Source organism: Puma concolor, chromosome D2, assembly GCF_028749965.1.
Source record: "Puma concolor isolate L17-30 chromosome D2, mPumCon1.1.hap2, whole genome shotgun sequence".
NCBI lineage: Eukaryota > Metazoa > Chordata > Mammalia > Carnivora > Felidae > Puma > Puma concolor.
Window position 1 is genome coordinate 68263681 of NC_141677.1, and position 19356 is coordinate 68283036.

At 44.8% G+C, this 19356-nt stretch overlaps 1 long non-coding RNA gene across 1 annotated transcript in view; it reads right to left on the minus strand.

The window, feature by feature from the left end:
- The window catches only part of LOC147576153 (uncharacterized), a 60559-nt gene that overhangs the window by 36683 nt on the left and 4520 nt on the right, over positions 1–19356 (minus strand). The window contains exon 2 of the long non-coding RNA XR_015241811.1: positions 6376–6459. This is a non-coding gene — a long non-coding RNA (uncharacterized LOC147576153). The remainder of the gene's footprint in view (positions 1–6375; positions 6460–19356) is intronic.

Below are 19356 nucleotides of genomic sequence, written 5' to 3' on the forward strand. Positions count from 1 at the left end.
TGTCTCAAAAATAAATAAACGTTAAAAAAAATTTTTTTTTTAATTTTTTTTTGAATAGCCATTAGAGGAGATAAAATAACATAACTAAAAAAAATCTCAGTTAATCTCAAATAATGCAGGAAAGGAGGAAAAAGGAACGAAGAACAGATGGCCCAAATGGAAAACAAAAAGCAAGATGGGAGACTCGATCCCAGTTAAAGGTAAATAAACACTCCAATTAAAAGACAAAGATTGGGGCTCCTGGGTAGCTTAGTTGGTTGGCCGTTCGACTTCGGCTCAGTTCATTATCTCACAGTTTGTGAGTTCAAGCCCCACATCAGGCTCTGGGTTGATAGCTCAGAGCCTAGAGCCTGCCTCAGATTCTGGGTCTTCCTCTCTCTTTGCCCCTTCCCCACTAGCACTCTGTTTCTCTCTCTCTCTCTCTTAAAAATAAACATTTAAAAAAAAATTTTTTAAAGACAAAGATTGTCTGGCTGGATAAAAGCAAAACTGAAAATAATCACATGGGAAATGGCAAATGTCCAGTCGGACCAAGTCATCAGGTGTGAAAAATTAAGTAATGGGAGATAAGACTGGAAAGTCTGACTGAAGCCAAATTATGTTGGGTCATAGATGTCAAACCCTATACTTATTTCAGGTGCTTGTGTCTTCTGTGTGCAAATAAATAGTCCACCCCATAAAATGGAATGACTTTCTGGAAGAACAGGTATAAAGCTGACTTATTTTCCAGAATGTTTTAGTTCATAAGAAAAGCAAAGCTTTCTCCCTTCTGATTCTTACCTTCCTCGTGAGGAAACAAGGTGGCCATGGTCATGCATCAGCTGCCCAAGCCACCAATGCATAAATAAGCCAGGTGACAAACAAAACCTCAACCTTTAAGCTACATACTATGATCTTTCTTTTAAAAGTGAAAATGTACTTGGACACTAGAGAAAGTAATAAGTTTAGTCTTTTCTTGTCATTAAATCAATAAAGAAATTAAAGAAAACATTACTCAAAACTGTGGTTCTTGGAAGATATCGCTTTTTTTTTTATTATTGTCATTATTATTATTGTTATTTCATTTTTCAGTGGCCACTGAGTATAAAAGTTCCTGGAGTTAAAGGCATAGCAAGATATAGAAAAGATATTGCTTTTGCCTGAGTTTCATGAAGCTGATATCAATCTTTTATTTCATAAACGTCAGGCTGGTTATTGCGTTAAACGTAGGCTTTGGTGCATTAAAAGTGGCAGTGACAGGAATACAAATAAGAGAATCCCCAAGGATACTAAGCAGGGGCCTGGGGAAGGACTGGCTTCCCTCCGACACCCGGAGAATGAAATTCAGGAAAGGTCACGCAGCAGCCAGACTTTGGAGATAAATCTAAGCTCAACTGACTCCGTGAATAACTCAGCGGTACAGTTTTTGCCATTGTTTTTTTCTCAGCCAGAAGAGAAAAGACAAAGGATGTGACTGAGCCTCAGAGGGAGGTCTGGATGTGGGGAGGTCTAAAAAGGCCCCGGCTTGCCTCAGAAGAGCTGGAGTTTACCCCCCCAATTCAGCCGCCCCCAATAGCGCCCTCTGGAGGCCTCAGTTAGATCTGCAAGATAACAGCATTTTTGAGCCCTCTTTCTAAAAGTCCTTTCTGGCTTGAAATTTTAAGGACCTAGTACATACCTATAGGGAGCAATCAGTGACATCTGGAAAATACTCTCCAAATACCAGTTGTCCTGATGCCAATCACAACCTTGAGAGGAACGAAGGGTAGAGCTGAGTAAAGCGAGTTTTACCTAAACTGATGGACCAGCAGTTAGCTAACCAACTGATAGCTCTGGTCCTAGGTCACAGGTCCTCTGGCTTCCAACAACACGTGCTCTATCCTATCCGTCACTGCCTTTCAACAAATAGAATATAAGGCTTGTTTAAAGGGTACGTTCAGGCAAAACGGGGAAACAGTGCTTTTGAGCTCTTCAGGAAGAATTTGGATCTGGGATCAAACAATAAAATGGAATGGGGTTGTCCATCAGATCAGGATTAAGAATGGAGTTTGCCTACTTCTGAGTATATACTCAAAAGAATTGAAAACGTGCCTTCAAACAAATCTTTGAACACAGATGCCATTAGTGCCAGGGGATAAGAACTTTAGGCAGTACATCTGGATAATTTCTCCATTGGCAAACTCTTGACTTCCAAAGCCCCAAGTGCCTACTCTTGCCTTTCCTCATTACTATTCCCTTCATGTACCTCATACCCTGGTCAGACCACAGGACAATTTTTCCTGCCCTACACTTTCCTGAAATTATATCCCTGCTCACACTATTCCCTCGGTCTGTATTGGATTCTATGCCTTCATCTAAACATATCTCCACAATTCTGAGAGGCATTGTCTGATGCTTCCAGATGGAAGGGCGTCTCTCCCTTTCTCGTCTGTATACTTTCCTTCTTTCCTATAATTATTCCTGAACTTGGCTCAACTCCCCTCTTAAACAGTACATTCCTTTAAGGCTAGAGGAATGTAGATTGTCACAGCACATGGACTTAGGGACTCAAACCAATCTTATCTTGATCTTTACAGTGCCAAGAGTACTTAATTGCCATCTCACTTTGGATATTAAACAGCAAATGCACGATAATATTTGTTGAGTGTTATTTCTTTACTTATTCATTTTATTTTAAAGCCACTTCAACATTAAAGCTCTTTTTCAATATTTATTCATTAATTTATTTTACAACTCGCTTTTGAAGTAATATTATGTAATACCAAAACAAATTTACAAAATAGCCATAGACTTCTATGAATATTTTTAGGGAATTTTCTTCTACAATTTTCTAAGGAAAAAAAGGAGGTACTAAAGATCAAGACTCAGGATCTCTTTCCCAAATCACCAGGAGAACCTTAGCCTTCAAGAATGTTCCTTGTGACAGGTTTTTAAAGCTCCCAGACGAAAACATGCTGAACTGAAAGGAAATACTTTCTTTTCATTGCTTTAAACCCTTATTCACTTGACTACTAAAGCACATACCTAATCATAGCACATATTTAAAGTCATGAAATATTTTCAGTGCACTGACTGAGGCAAATGATGTATTGTATATTCATCCCACAGTTCAGTAAATTCTGGATACAAAGACGTAAACCGATGCTCTCAAGTGATCGTGTCAGCGCAAACAAACTTCCCTTAAAAAACAGTTCTTCCTCTCCAGAATTTGATTTTCTTTCTGAAAGATGGTATTCTTTAGATATGTCTCAGGTGACATACATAAATCTAGGCTACAGATCTTTCCTACAGTCATCAAAGTACATTCTGCCCTGTGACCGAATCACTTCCGCACAGGTGAGGCTCTTTCTGCTGTTCCTAGCAGGTTAGAGCTGCCCCCTAAAAGCCTTACGTCCAAGTAGGCATTTGCTAAATGAAATAAAAATTCTCCATTGAATTTGCCAGAGTTCTGATCAACCCCCCGCCACTGTTTTGATGTCTCTCAGGAAGTGCTGGCTACCTCAGGGAGTTAGCAGGTAGCAGACATGAATCACAATGTGGCGTGCCAAGCGCCTCTCTTTGTCAGAGACTGAGAAACTGGTTTACGAACCTCTGTATTTTATCCATTTGCTTCTGTAAATCCTGTGGTCTCTGCAACTTTGCCTTTTCCAGCAATTCTACCACCAGTATCTTTAGGGCTTTTTGTCCCTCTCTCACATTGTACAGTAGACCACTAGAATGAATGGAAGATTATTTGTGAAACTCTGTTACCATGTGTGAGGTACTGCGCTAGATGCCTAGAGATTAAATCGCGAAAACAAATATGGCCGCTTACATGGTGGACCTCACAGTCTAGTGGGTGAAGACAGACTGTCAGTCAAATCATGACACAATAAATGGCTTACAGATGCCGTAAGCGCTACATAGAACAGCATGTACTGTTGAGGTGGTAAGAGGGTTTACAGGAGGCTCTGAGCTGTTCAGGAAGGACAGGGATCACTTCCGCGAGATAGTGAAGCACTAGCTGAGAACTGACTTGTGAGTGGGAGCTGACAGTGGAGGTGAGCATTCCAGGCAGAGCTAGTGGCATGTGCAAACGGCCTGTGGGAAGGAGTCTGGAAGTTATGAGGGGCTGAAAGTCAGGTTGTAGGCTAGAGCAAAGAGAGTTAGAGAGTGGGGAGAGAGAGAGACCTAGAGAGGAAGGACCATGTCAAGTCATACAGGCCCTTAGCTCTACATTCCAGGGTCCTTATTCTATGAGTCTCAGAAGTCAAAGGAGAATTTTAAGCAGAGGGTTGACCTAATTGGATTTGGGTTTCAAAACCAGTGTGAAAATTACTGATACAAAAGGAGGAGAGGGCAGCAAATTGAGGGGGAAGAAATAGTAACCAGCAGATTAATATTAACAATGTTTTCATTAGTGAGCCTTTGCTGTGTCCCACTCTTAGTCCTAAATTGACCATCTAGTCTTAGAGAAGCAATCCATTTGAAGTCATCTCCAAGTAGATCCTTGACAACCCAACTGCCGTATTAACTTTCCGGCCTTCAGAGGTACTAATGGAAACGAGGGGAGAAAGAGCATCCTCTGTGGCCCGCTCCTAGAAAGTGTGGTGCACCTGCTGCACTAACTCACTCGGTTTCAGCATGAGATGAACTCATACCTGAGTATGCAGTTCCCTGGGCCTCTGGTAACTACAGTGTCACTGTGCAGCCAGCTCCAAACCGCATTCCTGTCCCGGAAGGCCATGACTGAGTGAGGACCTCAGTCGCATGCCACCTCACTCTTGCAGGAATTCTGAGCATGTGACTTTAAGTTATAGGTCCATCACATTACTTTTGTATATGAACCAATCCCTCTCTTTGCTTTCCCTCTAGGGTGTTTTTAATGACAATGATTCCTCACTATAGCCTTGAGCTTAATACATAATAGGGGACTGTCTGACAAGTGAGGAAGCTTTTTTCCTTTTTTTTTTTTTTTTTTTTTTTTTTTTTTTTTTTTTTTTTTTTTTTTTTTTTTAGAGAGAGAGAGAGAGAGAGAGGGAGAGAAGGAGAATCCCAAGCAGGCTTCATGCCATCAGCACAGAGCCCAGTGAGGGGCTCCATCTCACAAACCTCAATATCATGACCTGAACCGATATCAAGAGTCAGACGCTTAACCGACTGCACCACCCAGGTGCCCCAAGGAAGCTTTTTAAATTTTTTTTTTTCAACGTTTATTTATTTTTGGGACAGAGAGAGACAGAGCATGAATGGGGGAGGGACAGAGAGAGAGGGAGACACAGAATCGGAAACAGGCTCCAGGCTCTGAGCCATCAGCCCAGAGCCCGACGCGGGGCTCGAACTCACGGACCGCGAGATCGTGACCTGGCTGAAGTCGGACGCTTAACCGACTGCGCCACCCAGGCGCCCCCCAAGGAAGCTTTTTAAATGAGAACCCATCAACTTGTGCACTTAATCATCTTTATGCGGATGATACAACTAAATTTGGGACTACTGTTTATTTAGAAAGACTCCTTAAATATCAAAGACATTCTACCTGACGTCCTGAACCTTTATCGTCAATCCTATCTTCCTAATGAAACTAAATAGTCTGGTCCTGGCGGGCTCACTGATTGTCAAACCCGCTATGTCCACAAACCCAAGAGTGACTCTATAGATGTCCCCTTGTCCTTTCCCTTGGTTGAAATTCCACCAGTCATCAGGGTCCATATTTCTAACAATACCTCTTCTGTTGAGCTCTTCCTGATTACTGCCCCTGAAGAGGCCATGATAGCTTTCTTCTCTAAATCTTCCAAAGCTTCAACAATGACCATCTACTGCCTGCTGGTGGTGTTTGCAGAGTGCGCTCCATGCGTTGAATGTAACTGACATGCAGATGGTCCCCAAGAGCCCCAAACTTAATCCCAGCCCTCCCAAGGCTGTCTCAGCAATGCAGGGAAATATGTTTCTCATTTTTGAGCTACTGTTTCCATCAGCAAGGCTGGGTCTTCTTGTTGCCAAGATAATCATAAACAAACCTACAAAAATGGTTTGCAATCCCATGCATGTAAATGTGTGAAAATCACTGACGAGAGTAACGGGTATGTATCTGCTACTGTATCCAGAAAACTTACTTATATAGGTAAGCAGCTCTTTGCTTTTCCTACAGAACTTTGTACTGCTAAGGAATTGGGGCCACTCTGATCCTTGTACTCATAGTACCCGGAGCTATGTCTGGTTGATAGAAGCCCCACAAATATTTGTGATTCTGGTATGTTTTGCCACCATGATGAAAGTACTACATTATAACAGTGTTATCCCTTCCCAGACATATTTCCATTTTAAAAAGGACACCTGCAGAAAATAAAGCTTGTCCTACATCTTTAATAAAGTTGGCTGCTGCTTCTTTGAACCACAGCTATGGGATGGCCCACTCACCTCTCAGAAGATTCTCTGCTCTCCCAGCTCTATTTTGAGTTTGCCAACAGCAGGGACAGAGTCGTGCATGCATCTGTCAGTCACCTGGCACAGAAGTGAGCAGACAGAAAGAATACAGTAAAGATTTGGTATTTCTGACCATATTATGTGCACAATCTCATAATTGTGGGAGAGAGTACATGGCATTGCCCCTTCCAATCCCAGCTCCAGGAATGGACACTACTGAGCACCAGGCTATCCTATGCCAGAACATTCTCACCCACACTGAAGAAGACACGTCCAGGTCTTCCAAAAGGGCCAGAACTAAGCAGTCAAAAGAGGATCAATAAAACAAGGATTTGGCTCTGTTACTTGTGAACTTGACTTTTTTTACCTACATCATCACCAAGAGATGGTCAGCCCACTAAACCTGAATGCCCTCTTTATCCTGTCAAGGAAAAAGTCCATCTTTGACAGCCCTGCCTGTAGAAATTCATCCTGATACTGAGCCTGTCTTCCATGTAACTTCCTACTATTGGAGGAAAAATTAGGTCCTCAATGACAGGGATTTTTGTCTTTTTTTCTTTGTTTAATTCTTAGTTAACATACAGTGTAGTCTTGGCTTCAGGAGTAGAACCCAGTGCTCATCCCAACAAGTGCCCTCCATAATGCCCATCACACTTTTAGCCCATTCCCCACCTACCTCTCCCCTCCAGCAACCCTCAGTTTGTTCTCTTTTATAAGCGTCTCTTATGGTTTGCCTCCCTCTCTGTTTTTATCTTATTTTTCCTTCCCTTCTCTTCTGTTATCTGTTGTCTTTTTCAAATTCCACCTATGAGTGAAATCATGTGATATCTATCTTTCTCTGACTGGCTTATTTTGCTAAGCAAATACCCTCTAGTTCCATCCATATTGTTGTAAGTGACAGGATTTCATTCTTTTTCATCACCAAGTAGTATTCCAGTGTGTGTGTGTGTGTGTGTGTATTTACATATAGGTATATATATGTTTATATACATATATGTATGTATGTATATATAATGTATATATATACATATAAAAGAGAGAGAAGATATATATATATATATATATATATATTTAGATATATATATAAAACCCCAGTGTCTAGAACAGAGCCTGGCACAGAGTAGCACTCAATATTTTCAAATGAATGAATGAATGAATAAGTCCTCACTCTGCTTCTCAGAGCCACATGGAATAAGTCTCCCTCCTTCCACATACCATCTTTTTAGCAATGAAGCCCCTCACCTTTCTGCTAAAATTTCTCCAAGACAAATTTCCACGCTGCTTCACTATCCTGGTCAGTCTTCTCTGACCACTAAATCAAAGTGCTCAACAGGCTGGCTCAAGGTGGCTTTATCTCTCTAACAAGACTATAGATCCTGTGAGAATGGGGTCATGGTCACAATTAGGTATATAATATGCATTATGCTCACACAGCTTGATAGAGCACCTTGCATCACAGCATACAGTAAGCGTTCAATAAATGCTGATGAATGAAGCTGTTAGCCTCCCTTTAGGTTGGTAGTGCTCATCTGGATTTCCATGGCAAGTTCTCTTGCTTCTTCTTCCTTTCTGTTTTGTCTGTCTTTTCTCCGTAGCATTCACTCTCAATGAACTCCTCCCTCCTAGGACTGATTGGGGCTTATCATTTATTAGGAAATCAACAACAAAACACACTAACTGGGGCACCTGGGTGACTCAGTCAGTTAAGCATTCAACTCTTGATTTCAGCTCAGGTCACAATCTCACAGTTCACGAATCCAAGCCCTGCATCAGTCTCTGTGCTGACAGCACAGAGCCTGCTTGGGATTCTCTCTCTCTCTCTCTCTCTCTCTCTCTCTGCCCCTCCCCTGCTTGTGCTCTCCCCTTCTCAAAATAAATAATAAAATAAACTTTAAAAAGCCACACACTATAAAGTGGAAAAGTACCCTCTTAACCAAGGTTATTCTTCTCCCTACCCCCACCCCATGCACACGCATAATTCTTCAACGTGTACAGTAGGCGGTAAGAGCCATGGGAGAGAATTAGAATGATCAGGAATGATCAGTGAGACAAAGGCAGAGACTGGAAGAGCATGGATTCCTCATTCACTAGTTAAGTGAAATCTTTGACACATGTTCTCTTTACATTTGTAAGAAAGTCTTGGCTTCATTTTTATAAATATATCCCTTAACACTTTCTAGAAGTATAGGAGCATAATTGATTAAATAGAGTGATATCCCATGTTTTTAATTAACCCAGACTTAGCTTGCTTTGGGAGGTGACTTGGGCCATCATCGAGCGCTGTGGGCCCGGCCCCTGGCAAGGCGAGCATGCGACATTCCTCAAAGAAGGGAAACAGCTTGAGGCTCTGGAGTTGCACCCTAAGCGGGACTGAGCACATATGAACATCCAGGCACTCAGTCTCACTGTGTCACTCTCCCTCCTGCTGTCCTGTCGGCATGAGAAAACTGAAGCTCAGGTGACTTTCCCAAAGCCACTCGATCAGCAATTAGGAGATCCAGGATTTAAACCCAAGTACATGGCTCTGCTATCACAGCCTGTGATCTCAGTCACTAGACCGTGCGAAAGACAGGAACCAGAGACTCAGAGTTCCCGCCACTGGGACAGGAATTGTCCCTCAGACCGGTGACGAAACAGATACAACTTGCCCCTTGCCCCAGGTCCCTATCTACTGCTATTTAATCCGCATGCTTCCCAGCCTTCGAGCCTCTGTGCAAATCGCTGCTTCTTGGGAGCCTCCCCCTGTCACTCACAAGGCTGAGCCCTTCCTGCTGTGCAGCCTCAGAGAAGTTGCCAGTTCTCCGGTGGCACTGCCTTAATCTGCCCCATTTTGTGTGCTGTGCTGCTCGGAGAATGTTCCTAGGTCATCTTCACATGTGTGTGCACATACGCCCACTCTCACCCCCAAGTCAGCTTTATGTTCGTGGCTGCAGAGAAGGAGACTTGGCTGGTTTTTGCAGCGCCCACCTCGGAGCCTGCACACAGTGCCACTCAGTAGCTCCCGTCCTGTTCAGGCTGAGGGACACTGCCAAGGCTACTGACAGCCGGCTGGAGACGAGCAGACACAGGAACGGTGGCAGGTAACCTGGTGTGAACAAATTACGTTCAGACAAAATACAGAGTAGAGAGTGGAGCAGCCTCTGGAGAGGTGTAGACGAAGTTCTAGAGAATCCTTCCAATTTGGGGTGTAGGAAAAAATCAGGGTGGGCTAGAAGGAGAAGGTGACGTTTCCCTTGGGCTTTGATGAATGGTAGAAGTTGGGGATGTGGGAGAGGATGGGAGTTCCAGATGGGTAGCAAGGGCAAAAGCCCTGAGGTGAGTGACCCCAGGGAGGACACAAGGGAGAAAGAACAGATCCATTCAGTGCCTCATCTGGTGCAGGAAGGGTGCAGCAGGGGAATGAAGTTGGTTAGGTGGGTGGGGTCCAGATGGGGGATGGCAGTGTTTGAACCACAGGACTGGCATTTGAGATCTAGTCTGTGGATAGTAGGGAGTCATAGGAGGTTTTAGAGCAGGGGAGTGGTGCAATCACAAATGGGCTTCAGAAAATATTCAGCTGTAATTCACATGGAAAGTGTATTGGAAACAGAAGAGACTTATGGCAGAGATACCAGTATGAGAGGTCACAACAAAATGAACAAAGTTCTGAAACAACTGGGGCAGCAGTGTGGGAAGGGAAAGAGAGGGTTGTGAGGGCCCTGGGAGGTAGAACGAATGAAATTCCACACAGAGGGCATCAGAGAGGATGCCTGGGGAGCTGAGAATAGTAACATTTACTGGATGTTTACAGGCTCCGTGCTGAGCAACGATGCACATCTTAGCCCTAGAGATCCTCACACCCACCCCAGGAAGTGGGCATCCCCATTTTACAGGTGTGGTCACTGAGGCACCAAGAAGTTAAACAACTTGCCACACACACACACAGCTGGCAAGTGGCAGCGCTGGGGAGTTGAACCAGACCATGGTGGCCACAGCTCACACCCCTCATCACAAGACTGGGCTGAATCACAGAATTCCAGCAGGTTACGGCAGAAAAGCATGAAGAGCCTAAGAAGGTGCCTGCCGAGAAAGCACTGGAGAGCAAGGTGGAGACAATGGCGAGGGGGGGGTGTCCAGGGGCAAAGGGGGAGGAGGGTCTCAGAAGGGAGCACTCCTCACTGACCACTCACTCTGTGCTGCAGCCAAGCCAAGTACCTTTTTTAAATTAAGTTTTTAATTTTAATTCTAGTATAATTAATGTGCAGTGTTACATTTGTTTCAGGTGTGCAATATAGTCATTCAACGGTCCTATACCTTACTCGGTGCTCATCATGATGAGTATACTCTTAATCCCCTTCACCTATTTCAACTAACCCCCCCCTCCACCTCCCCTTTGGTAACCATCAGTTTGTTCTCTATATTTGTGAGTCTGTTTCTTGGTTTGTCTCTTCCTCGCTTTTTTTTCCCCTTTGCTCATTTGTTTTCTTTCTTAAAGTCCACATGAGTGAGATCATATGGTATTTGTCTTTCTGACTTATTTCTCTTAGCACCATACTCTCTAGCTCCATCCATGTCATTGCAGATGGCAAGATTTCATTCTTTTTCATAGGTGAGTAGTATCCCATTGTGTGTGTGTGTGTGTGTATATATATATATATATATACACACACCACATGTTCTTTACCGGTTCATCAGTCAACGGACACTTGGGCTACTCCCATAATTTGGCTATTGCAAATAATGCTGCAATAAACACAGTGGTGCATGTATCTCTTCAAATTACTGTTTTTTGTACTTGTTAGGTAAATGCTAGTAGTACAATTCCTGGACAGTAGGGTAGTTCTACTTTTAACTTTTTCAGGAATGCCAGACACTTTGGGAGCACCTAGGGTGGCTCAGTCAGATGAGCATCTGACTTCGGCTCAGGTCATGATCTCATGGTTCGTGCCTCACATCTGGCTCACTGCTGTCAGCCTGTCAGTGCAGAGCCCGCTTCTGATCCTCTGCCCCTCTCTCTCTCTGTCCCTCCCCCCGCTTGCACCCTCTCCCTCAAAAAAATAAATTAGGGGTGCCTGGGTGGCTCAGTTGGTTAAGCATCTGACTTCAGCTCAGGTCATCATCTCGCGGTCCACGAGTGGAGCCCCACGTCAGGCTCTGTGCTGACAGCTTAGAGCCTGGAGCCTGCTTTGGACTCTGTGCCTTTCTCTCTCTCTCTCTCTCTCTCTCTCTCTCTCTCTGCCCCCCCCCCCCCCGCTCACACTCTGTCTCTCTCTCTCTCTCAAAAAAATAAATGTTAAAAAAATTAAAAAAAAGAAAAAAGAAGAAACAGAAGCCCAGAGCTTGTGCATGAGGTTCTAGGATTCAACCCAGGTCTGTTTAAAAAAATAAATAAAGAGATTAACTCAGGTCTTTTTGTCATCAAAGCCAGAATTCTTACCCATCCTTTGCCAAAATGGACACAAGAATTCACACAAATGAGAAAAAAGAAGAGGCCACTGTCTATGGCTGCTAAGAGGCGGTACAACCATACAGCTCCCAATCCAAACCAAACACTTCTCTCAGGAACTAACACTATTAGTAATCACACTGGCAGAACCAGTGGAAGACGGGGCCATCCCAGGCAACCTAGCAAGTGTACATCCTGCTGAAAGGACCCTGGCTGCATTACATGCCATGAAATAATTGAAATAAACGAGATAAAAATAAAATAAAATGACGCTGAGGACGTGGCCGGACAACCATGGGTGGGAGGGAAATAGGACATGAGGAAGTGGAGAAAATGAATGTGGAGTCAATGTTTTCACAAAGTCTGAAGATGCTGACTATCTCTAGAGAGGCAGTGAGACCGGCCCCGCCCTGAGTAGGGACAGTTCTTTGTAAATAGCTGTTTCATTAATCGAAACCGGGGAAGGGGTTGTTTTTTCAGGAGGAAAAAATATTGAGTAGATTTGTAGTCAAAAGGAAAAGGCCTACAGGGGGGGAAAAAAAAATTTTAAATGCAAATACAAGAGGAAGTAATGAGATAAATCAGATTGGAGAGCCCAAGGGTCCAAGTGGGAGAAGAGCTTGCCTTGAAAGGGAGGAGAACTTTCTTCTCCAGAGAAGTAATCAAATGAAGCTGTGATGAGCAGAAGACTCACGGGGCAGAAGTTGCTCATCAGCAGAGGGAACTCAGGAGCCTCAGGTGAGGACAGGATACCAGCAACATCCTTTCCACATGTCACCTAACAAGTATCCCGGAGCAGGGCCCCTCAAGTCGCCAGCACACTTCCTAAAAGGGAAGAGGTCACTAAAGGACTAAGATGCCTGAGGCAGGGAAGGGTCTCCAAGCTAAGCCTCAGGGGCCCCAGTCCCACTTTGACCACTGACTTGCTTGGTCACCCAGAACAGGTGCTTCCCCTCTCAGGGCCTCGGTTGGTCTCTACCAAATCTAGAGGTTGAACTTGATCCGTGGATTTCAAAGGACTAGTGGCCCAGCATAGACAATGACGAAGTGTGTGTTTGCAACACTTAATCCAAATATAATACATCCATGTCTCGTAAGTGTATGGTTCTCTGGATATTCACACCCTGGGCATGCGAATCTCTGGGATATTCACCCCTTGGGCACACCCAGATGAAGAAACAGAACATTACGAGTAGGTCCAAAGCCCCTTGCGCTCACTTCAGTCACTAACCCCCCACCCAGAGGAGCCCGTGCCCCAGCAGCAGAGATGAGCCCCACCTGTGTTTGTCCTGTCTCTCCATCAGGCCTCGAGGGCGCTGTTTGGGGCCAGGTTTCTTCCATTCAGCACCACCCACGGCGCGGTGTGTAATGAGGGCATTGGCAATAATACGTTCCCCCCAACATGACAAAAATGAAGGCCATCCCATGACTCCTTCATCAGATTAAATGCATTTAAGTTCAATGACCCTCCTTTATTCTGAAATAATGTTCTTCCACCTATTTTGTGACAAAATCTTGTCCTCGAAGTTTGGTTGGTTTTCTGGTTTTGTTTTATTGTTGATACACTCGTCTTTACCCCTGTGCCACAAATCCCATCTCTAAATTACACGGCCTTGAAATTTGGCTGGGCCAGGAAATCCCTGGGTCTGGGCCCTGCTGGTGTGAATGAACTCCAGGGTTCTGGGCACTGTGACTTACTGGGCAGAGTCTCTTCAGGACTCTGAGTGTCCTGGTTAAAGGCCCCTCTGACGGCTGAGTGTGGAAGGAGAGAGCTAAGTCCACAGATGCTCAGCGGTGCCCGGAAAAGCTGCAGAACTGAAAGTCTTTACTTTTCTTGAGAGGAGAATGGAGAGAGGGAGGGGAGGCGAGTAGGCCACACACACTGTGTCCACACAGTGACGGGACTCCATAGTGTCGACTGCTCTGTAAACCAGACCAGATGAGGTTCAGTCAGGCAGCACAGAAGTCTGGAACCGAGGAGAAGGTGGGGAGCCCACTTACAGGACAGGACCGGAGAACAGAGCTAGACCACGCGAAGTCAGGTCTGAGTGTCCTCACCTCGGAGTCCCCCGGGGAATTCAGGAAAGAGGAGGATGGGCCATGGGCTGTGTCCCAGGAGGCCCTGAGAGCTGAAGCGGGACCTTGAAGAGCCTGCGAGACCTCATGGCAGGCACTCAGTTAATTTAAAGGAAAAAAAAAAAAAAAACTTGCTACACTAACTGACAGTAAGAAAATCACCTGTGCTGCTGCAAACACTACCAGATGTGATGGAGTTTGAATCCATCCTTAAAAACAACAATTCAGGCTCAGTCACTGCCCTGAAGGAGCCATGAAGGCAATAGCATAAACGTGAAATAAAATACAAAATAAAAAAGGGAATCTCAGAGTGCCCAGTTCTTAAAGAATAATTGTCTGGTGAGATTATGGAGCCTGTGATGGAATCTTCCATCAGGATCTACTTACTGAAGGGGAGAGGCCTTCAAGGCAAAACTCAGATCTGCCTTCCCCACCGGTGGTGGGGTTACTTATGCAGCTAAATCTCCTTCAGAACAATCCATTACAAGGCAATCCTCCCTCACATCAAATCAATCTGAGGCCATGTTTCACATCACTAGTTTGTAAAAGGAGGCACCAAGAGCTCCTTGGTGTAGGTCGTATCCTAGTGCATCTGACATAGGATTCCTTACAAACGTAACTTTTTAAAACACCTTCTATATGGCATAAAGCAAAATATATATCAGCATTTCTCCATAGTTGGTTGTTTTTGCTACCGGGTCAACAAGGGGCAGCTCTGTTTTGTTGCTGGCTATCCAGCCTTCAACACCCACCGTTCCATTTGTTCCTCCATCTCCTGTTTGGGAACATTTCCCACCTTTCAAGGCCTTGGCAGAAGGTAAGTCCAACACCTGCCACCACACCCTCCCTCCTCTATTAGCAGAAGTCAAGGGGCCGCGTTGTTTCTCCACCGCCCCCTGAGGCAGGCCGGCAATCCAGGCTTCACAGGTCAGATACTTGTTCCTGGTACCATGAGCGCTGGCCGAGCGGTGCTAATTCAGGGAGAATGTTTGAAGGTCAGATTCAGCACAGAAGTGCATCCTTCTGATGCCAACTGTTCCCAACACCCGTGCCACCAAAAACCCTCCATAAACCTCTTCTCCCTCCGCTTTTTTTCCCCTAAATATGGAGTCAATTTCTGATTCTTACAGATGAGAACCCAGCGAGTGCATTTTCTACTACATATGTAATGGGGCCATACATCGGCCCAATAAGCCCTACCTCCAGATCACAGATTCTTCAACAGTAGAGACATGTTCTATAATTTCTTCCCATAGATGCTCAACGACAGGGTTGGGTGATACTAACTGATGCTAACAAGAAAGAGAAAAGGATTAGATGACCTCATAAGGGAATGTATCGAACTTAGTATGAAGTTCTCTGAAAAGAAGTCAAATAGAAGCACTTTGAATCTCCCAGAGTGGATTTGGTTTTCAATAATCCAATAAGCTAACACGTTGAAGTGTAAGCATATAAATAACTCCACTGCATATCTGCCTCACGAGACATTATGTCCCAGGTATTTAATTTTAAAGTCACACTGAACATTATGTTTTAGTTAATGAACCTTGCTTCATAAGGCAATGAAAGCATTTCTGCCAATTAGCATCAGGTCCACTTCATATACATATCCCTCTAATTCTGCACTTGCCCACTGGGGTGGGGGGGCGGGTAGAAGGTAATGACTTTCCTTTCACTTTATGTACACTTTCTGTGTGGGTATTTTTACCCCCTGGTACCTCACAGTTGGTCACCTCTCTGCCAAAGAACAGCTAGAACATCTACATTTGCATCTGTACGTGCTGTTCCTTGACCCATGATCATAGCAAATTTAATTTCCTTCGTAGCAGAGAATCACCGTGTGATTCCAGCTCTGTGACATTCTCGAGAAGGCAAAATATGGAGACAGTAAAAAGCCAGGGGTTGCCAGGGACAGAGGGGTGGGAGAAGAACCGCTGGGGCACAAAGGACTTTTGGAGCAGTGAAAAGTTCTGTACGCAACCATAATGATGAATATACATGTTATTACACATTTGTCCAAACCCCCAGAATGCACAACACTAAGAGTGATATGGAATAAACGATTGATTTTGGTGGTTATAATGCATCAATATAGGTTCATCAACTGTAACAAATGTACCACTCTTGGGGGGGGGGGTTGTTAATAGTGGGGGAGGCTGTGCATGTGTCGGGGCAGGGGTATACAGGGTATCTGTACCATCCTCTGAATTTTGCTGGGAACCTAAAACTGCTGTAAAAAAGTTAAGTCTTAAAAAAAAAAAAGGCCAGAAAGCAAAACTGTGGTGATTTTCTAGCATCTAGTATGGTAAGCCACCTTAGCAGAGGCCAGCAGAGGTCGCTACCTTAACGAGATGGGCTCGCACTACCCAGGAAGCCTGAGATAGGAACAGGATGTCCGGATGGGACCAAGCACTAGGGAGGCCTTAGAGAGGTTCTATAGAAACCTCCTGCCTGTCCTACTTACATTATAAAGTCCCCTGTGCTGTAGTCACGTTAGGACATGTGTCTCCATTAAAGTACATGGTCTGTGAGGGGCCCCGTGGCAGGCATCTTTCTGTTCCCATGACACCCAGCTAAGGGTCCCATCGGAGCTGGCGTTTCAGTCCATCTTTGTTAAGTGAACTCTACCTGCATTCCTGCGCATAGACGTGGGCTGGGTACAATGAATTCTGAAAGGACACTGAGTGGCAGCTGTGTGAGAACACGAGGGTCCTCCTCAGGTCTTTCTTAGTAGCTATAATCCAATGCACTTCCTCCGAGGCTGGCCATCGTTGCTCTCTCTGAAGAACCACACTGCCATCTGCTGGCGGAACACACAGGAGGGCCTGGATGTCACCGGGCCCACTCTGCAGGGGCTTGAACAAAAGTCGCAATGCTTGCCTCCCAGAGTAATGCCCACCCAACCCCTGGCGCGTGCGACACTTTCAACTGTGGAAACCCCAAGATTCCACCCTTATAGTTCTCCCAGCATCTCCTTGGAGGATTCTTCCTTTTCTTCAGAAATGTTTGTGTTGTTCAAAAATGTATGTCCTCCACCATGACTCCGGGCAAATTGCAGACTCTTCTGACCCCGGGAGGAAGGAAAGAAAGCATGGGATGGTGGAGGAGACATGTCCCACTCACCCCTTTTCCAAGGGCCTCCTTCACCACAGCCCCAGATCACCCGAGCAGGCTCTGTCAAGTTTTCTATAATGAGGTTTGTTTCCCATTCTAACAACTCAAACATGAGGATGCACCTTAGAGTCATAATGCCTCTGTGTGAAAACCTTCTTTGATACCTTCTGGGGAGGTCGAGAGATCACCAGCATCAAAACCTCAGTTTATAGAATTGCACAGTGTGGGAATTATATCTCAGTAAACTGCAATTTCAAAAACAAATCTCTCAGGCTGGGTGGAAGTCACAGGCGTCCACGCTGAGCTCACGTTCAGGGACATGCTCTATGAGAGCTTCCTCACTCAATCCTCACGACCAAAGGACAGGGAGAGGCCACCACTAATCTCCCTTTGCAGAAGGAGAAACGGGGGCTCAGAGAAGTTGTGCTCTCACCCAAGGACTCACAGCTAGTTATATGGTCCCATGTGATTTGGAACCATGTTCTTAATCACTATAGTACTCTGCCTTTCACATGCTACTTCTGTAATAGAAAAGTAAAACAAAAATCCCCTTAGAAAGAAAAAAAGACTTTCCCTTTTATTAAACAAATATGATAGGAAAAAAACAAGATGTCTTCCACCAGGTGAATGTATAAACAAACCGGTGTATCTATAAGATGGAATATTATTTGGTGATGAAAAGAAATAAGCTATCAAGTCAGAAAAAGACAGGGATAAAGCTACATATTGCTGAGTTAGAGAGGCCGATCTGAAAGAACCTACATAGTATATGATTCCAATTATACGACCTTCTAGAAAAGTCAACACTAGAGAGACCGTAAACATATCAGTGGGTGCCGGCAGAGGGGGGGCAGAGGGGGGGAAGCCTGAATGGGTGAAGCCTGGGGAACTTTTTCAGGGCGGTGGAGCTATTCTGTGTGACACTGTAAGTGTGGACACATGACACTATTCATTCACCAAAACCCAAGGAACCATACAGCACAGAGTGAATCTTACTGTGTGCACTTTGGCAAAAATCATTCAAGAGGTCAAGGGAATCCCAGGATGGAACTCAGTCTGTGACCAGGCGTTCTAACGGCACTCAAATGTGTGAAACAAGCTCACTAAAGGGAGAGGAGGAAAGGGCGCTGACTCACGTCACTTCGGAAATGAGTGGCGTCTGCAAAACCAAAGCTAAAAGAACTGCGCGTGAACACTGTACCCGAGTTGTTCGAGATTTCCGCACAGGCGCACAGTGCTAATACTGCCACACATGTGCATCAGAACCGAACAACTAGGTAAATGGATGGGGACTGTGGGAGTCGGGTTTCTCACTGGTGGAGCAGGAAGCTTCCAGAGAAGCAGGGAGAGGTGATCATGGACGAGAGCTAGCGAACCCTAGCACGAATCATGTCTAGCTTAATAGAGACACAGATGGTTACATATAGAAATGTATAGGTGAATAGATGAGAGAGAGAGAGAGAGAGAGAGAGAGATGGGTTAGCGTACACACATCGGGGTTTCCTTGCTCCCCGCTGAGAGGGCCTACAATGACAGTCCAGTAGCAAAGAACCCATTTACTGCCCAGATGGTAGCTTTAAATCGCTTTCTCCAAGAAAAGGAACTAGGGCTCCTTGGGAAAACGGCTGATTCTAGAACTGAGGCGAGAAATATACCAGATGAGCCTGGAGCTTCTTGTAATGCCAGAAAGTAAGAACATGCTTAACGCGTACACACACGCACGCGCACGCGCACGCACACACACACACACACACACACACACAGAGAACTGTATCAAAAAGACAAAGGAACCAACTCAAAGAGTTCCCAATGGCCAAAGCTGGAACAATTTGAGCAACAAAATAAAGAAGTATTAGTTATAAACCAAAGCACAAGTCACCACGGATATGAAGAAATAATTGAAAAAATGAATTAATGTGAGCAAAGAGACAAATCGTCTGTGCACAATTCTAAATAAGTGATGTAGATAGTCCACCTTCGAGAAAACTGCGCAGAGCTTAGTGGACCACACAGAGTGCCTTCCTCCCAAAGAGTACAGTCCAGAATGGAGGTTAAATGAGTAACTGAATGGAGAAATCTGACGAACACTACCTCTGCCAGGTGACCAAAGTCAACAGCAACAGGAAAAATGACTCTTTAGCTCTGTGGTTTTCCTCCCCAAGACCCAGAGCCGCAGTCTAGTCTTGAGAAAAACATGAGAAAAATCCCAAGAGAGGGACACTCTAGAGCACTCCAAAACAAAGAAAGTCCAAGAAACACAGCTAAGAGGAGCCAAAGGAGACACGACAACAAAATGTAGTGTGATATCCTGAATGGGATCCTGGAACAGAAAATGCACATCGGGTAAAAACTAAGGAAAT